The following is a 5,381-nucleotide window of genomic DNA, read 5'->3' as shown; positions in this document are numbered from 1 at the left end:
CGAGCTGAAGGCCTTGTTCACCTTCTGTGGGTGGAAGAGACTTCCTGAATTCACGCTCTGGTGGGTACTGTGCCACTTTGTCCCTTTACAAATCATCGTCTGAGCCTTAGCCACCTCGATCCCCGTGGTGATGCTGCCCCAATTTGGGAATAGAGGGGAACTTGGCATATGTTTGTTATTTGTGACATGATTCTGCTGCTTTCAGTTTTGTGCACAGTGATGAAAAAAGGGTGTAAAATCCAGTTCACTGCAGCATCATAGGTCTTAGTAGTTGAGATGAGAGACTAATTCTGTATATATTAGTATGAATAAGCTATATGCTCGCAGTTAATGAATTCACTCTCCATATCTGAAACATTTTCATTAATATTTATGTTGACACTCTCATTCTTACACCCATAGCATATTGTTTTGAACATCTCCAGGAGTAAAGAGGCACTTTCACTTGACTTGTGACATATTTTTATGCATGGCTAATATATGCCAGAATGGGCCGCATTTGAAATTCAAAGCGTGAAAGTTAAACACATGCTCCGGCCCCACAGTGTTGCTGGAAGCCCGGGGGGAGGTGTAACGTCTGCTATTGACCCAGATTTTAAAAGGAATAGATCGCCTGCAGGTAGCGTAGTGAGAGGACAGCGCCTCGCCGTCGTCTGGACACACATTAGTCTCAGTCAGCTCGGCTCTACGCAGCCTGCTCCCATCACTGCTGTCTTAAAAGACATAAGATCCCTTATTATGGTACTGCAAATTTAATGTTTTTCCTGGGCTTAAGTGTGTGTTACATCAGGCCTTAACAGTACAGATTTTTTATTCAGTGTTGCCCTTTCATCTTGTTTCACCGGGTCAGGGCTGAATAAGAACAAAAGCTAGTTTTGAGACTCATATCTGTGTCACAAGAATGTTTTATTCTGCACTAGGCTCATAATGAGGGGGTAATTGTGATTTTTGTTCTCCGCATCTCCACAGGATCCAGTTGGAAACAAGAAACACAAAAAAACAGCTTCTTTTGTAAAATAGTGTGATCACTCTTTGGACACTGGTGAAGATATTTATTTTTCTAGAGATGACAAGCAGAGCAGCCTCGATGCTGCCACTCCATATTTCCAGGAACGTCCAGTCATTTAGATATAGATTAATATATAGGTATATTTACAGGATGTGTGGGACGAGACTGTGGACGTCAAGGATATCTCAAGATAAAAAAAACACTTGACATTTGACAAAAAAGGAAACCCACGGAGCTGCTGTGGGTGGAAGATGAACTGTATTTCTGAACAATGTGCCAATAATGCCACTATGTGCCACAACCTGGATAGAAGGAAGTTTCAACAACAACTGATGGACTACACAAAGAGCGCTATATTAACCCTGTATCGACTCCAACTACATTGTTTTTTCTTTTCTTTTTTTTTAAAGAAATGTGAAAGATAAAAAATGCTACAAATGTATTTGAATATGTTTTGAAATAGTTTTAAGAAATGTGTTGCAAAAGAGTCTAAAAGATATTTATATGAAGCACTATTCTATTAGTCGGGGAAGAGAGAGGATGGAGAGAAACAGAAACGGTACATGCTTTAGTGAAGAGTTGATTTTAAAACATTGTTTCTATAGGTCCCCTTTTAAAAACAGAATAGTTGTGTCTATTTTTTTACACTGAAGAGTCGCCACAGCCCTGACAGTGGAGGTCCGAAGCCGTTGGGGTTCAGCGCTGTTAATTAAATACTCCCACCCGAGCTGAGATTACAACAACGACAACTAATCTGAATACACCCGGTGCATGCCAATCCATCGCTCGCTCCAATCTCATGCAAGATTTTTACCTGATATAACCCGATGGAAAAACAAACTAAAGGTCTCTGAGGTGCAGGATCACTGCTGCAACGAATCCCATGTATAGATTTTGAGTATAAGTAATGACAGCCACAACAGACTGCATGGAGCTGGACAGGACATCCATACTGCCTCAGGTCTGTCGAGCTCTCTTGCACACATTATGTTGGTCTCAGCTTCAGCAGCTGTTTGGGGATAAATTCTAACGATTGGTTATGATTTGGATCGGAGCTGCAGCACTTAAAGGGTGGAATAGATTCAATTTGAGCTTTGAATTCAAATAATTCATGTGATAATTTGCATAAATGGGAAATAGATTGAAAAATCAATCCCCCACGCAGGAAGTCAATGAATATTTCCGTCCAACTCCCAGATAGGTTCGTGTGGATAAATAATTTTTGAAACCCAAAAAGTCTGAATTATACTCTTTAAATGAAGTCGGTGAACTAATTTATTGAAGATTTTTAAAAAATGATCATCAGTTTTTCAACGGAGAACGAAGAAGGAGCTGTGAAGGAGTAGCTGCAAATTGGTGTCCCTCAGGATCAAACAGATCTGCATCATGTGTTTTAAATGGAATTCCCTCATCGGATGTGTGCTAAGGGTTAATGAGCTCTCTCCAGAGCCGGACCCACTGAATACTTGAGGACACTATTTCGAGCATATCACAATTTCAGCTATCACAGCCAGGACGTTGTGCACAAATAGATTGTTTTAATTTGTGCCGAAGGAAGCAGAGCGAAAATACAAAACAGACGGAGAAACAAGAGTTGAATATTGTTCTTTCAAAAACCTAAATCACTCTGTCAGTGTATTGTTGAAGTGAGGGGATTACGACGAGCCAATCAGCCGCTGCCAAATTGGTTTAAACTATCTGTTAAGTCAAGGTGAGGGAACTCCATGGTCAGGAAGGACGGTAAAGCTCTCCTGAGGGCTTTCTAGCACCAATAATATTATTATCAACCTTAAGCTCTGACAGACAGACGGACAGGTTACCTTTGTGCTACGAAGCTTTTGAGGAAGCCGCCTGTGAACCTACCTTTTCATTGTGCTGTGGGTTTGTACAAAGCACAAATACAATTCTGTAATTGTAAACGTTTTTTGGCTGCAGACAGCAATATGTACAGATTTAAAAGGTGGGTTTAAGCGTGTGATCTCCAGTAATTGGCTTACAGTAGGTGGGTTTTTAGGCTCGCACTCACTTCCTTAAAGGATTCGAGGAAACAGGTTGTCCCAGTGAGATCAGAATCTGTAAATGTGAGCCATTCAGGACGGCCTGGGATAAAACACTGTGGTGCAAAACTCCTGCATTCACAACATGAAAACCACTCTCATGAATGACCCATACCAATTCAGCCTCACGTGTGTGTCAGGCTGCGGAGTTGCTTCTTTGACATAACATATATTTTTTTGAATGAAGAGTGTTATCTTAATAGTCAGAGGGTTACGAAACTTACTGTATATTATACACGTGTAAATGTATTTTCTATATATTTGCTTCTATTTGTGTACAGGTGTGTTCTATTTTTCAAGGCCTCTCCAGTTTTTGGGAAGGTTTCAGCTAGGTCGGGGATAGTGTCTTTGTTTACATGTGTAACTACGGTATTTCTTTTAAAACACAAAACTAACCTTGTGCCAAGCTTCCTACCTGCACTTTCAAGCAGTACTTGTATTATATCTTTAGCTAACCAGTATAATACTTCAGTAGACGCTGCAATAGTTCAGAGACTGGAGAGTTATTTCCAGGGGGAATGTCTGAAAGTAACTGAGTGGTTGGAAGAAGTGTTGTGATCTTGTCTTTGGTTCTGCTGTATTCATGGTTGGCTGGGAAACCAATAACTCTCTGTTCTTCAACATCATTTCTACATGAATTCTAATATAGTGTTTCATCACATGAATGAAGAATTAACAGTGTAAGTCCAACAGTAGATGCCAAGAAACCAACTAAACTTGATCAAGACTGGTTTGCGTTCATTTTTCATAATTTATCATTTGTATTTGTATAAACAAAAACCGCCCCAGAAAATGTTCGCCACAAACTTCAGCCCAGTCGCCAGAAAAAAATGTTGCCTGTTAATGTTTCTGCAAACCACTGATACATCTGTGCGTTCCATACGTACCATCTTGACATTAATACAATACGTGTCATATCATGTCAGCATGTGTATGACATGACTTTCATATCAGGGGGTGGAGCTAGGCAACAAGCCAATGACCGCAGTTCCAGACTGTGTTTCAACATTTGTAAGTGTGACACCACTGGAAATTTTTGAGGACAATTCTGCTGTGTTTTTGGTGGCCAAGGCAGGTTTTTAAGCAAAAAACATGATCTTTTCCCTAGCCTAACCAAGTGTTTTCGTGCCTAAACCTGACCAGATCATAAACACAGTGTTATTATAACATTAAATTAAAGATCAAACCTAAAAAACGGTGGTTTGCAGAAATGTACATTGCAAACATTAATTCTGGAGATTGGGTTGCTAATTTATTGTAACGACTGCCAAAATGATCTAATATTAGCATTTATGAGCTATAAAATAATCAGGGAATGAAGATTTGTGAAAAGAAGGTGGTATGTTAGCTGCTCTTTTGATGCAACTGCTAAACTGACCCAGGTATGACTGGTATGCTAACACACTAAATTAAGATGGTAGACATGATAAACATTAGTGCTAAACATCACCATCTTTGTATTATCAATGTTAGCAATTAGCTCAAAGTTCGACTACAGCCTCACTGCTGTTGGCATAGCTGTTGTCTTGTTGCTTTGGCCAACATTCTTACACGTTATGGTGACATTGTACTCACCAAACGAATTGCAGAGGTCTGGAAACACTCTAAGTCTAAGAGCGTAAAAGATACAAATGTAAATTGTGCGTGATGTTAGGCTACGTAAGGTAGGCCAAAGATGATCCTTGAAGTCTCTAAACTGGTAATGATTTTAAAGATGGCCTCTATAATTTTCCTTCCGAATAACTTTGGCTAACTGAGGGGGTTTGTTAACAACCTGTCTGACTTTTGTTTCCTAGCAATGTTGTTGAGTTTCCAGGTCGTAACATTGAACTTGAACATTGGTTGAGTGCAATGTTATTATTACTTACAGCAATGATGGCCAAAAGTATGGAAATAAGGCCTAAGTTCTACTTAACCCAAATTATCCTTTAAAAATGCACATATTGGAGATTGTTAGAGATTTTTGCTGAATAATAATGAAGTATTTCCCAATGACACCTGTAACATTTCAAAATCTGGGCTGTTGACCATTTGTGACCATGTTAGTTGTTTGAATTGTTGCATCAAAAGAAAGTTATGGTGGTTGCCAAGTTTCTGTCCTACTAACACTGTCCCTGACAATTATAAAATGTGACCCTAACCCTGCTGAAAATTGAATACCAAGCTGATAATGATTGTGTGGGAGTAATCCCTCATTCTTTGAAACCTACAAAATCAGATTATTGAACTAAGCCAAACTTTTGGCTTTTATCATTTCTTTGTGTGTCATTATGCAGGGAAAAGGGTTAAAAGAGTTTTAGCATTGAAAAGCTTGT

The sequence above is a fragment of the Pagrus major genome, chromosome 7, assembly GCF_040436345.1.
Source record: "Pagrus major chromosome 7, Pma_NU_1.0".
NCBI classification, from domain to species: Eukaryota; Metazoa; Chordata; class Actinopteri; order Spariformes; family Sparidae; genus Pagrus; species Pagrus major.
This window is presented reverse-complemented; position numbering follows the sequence as displayed.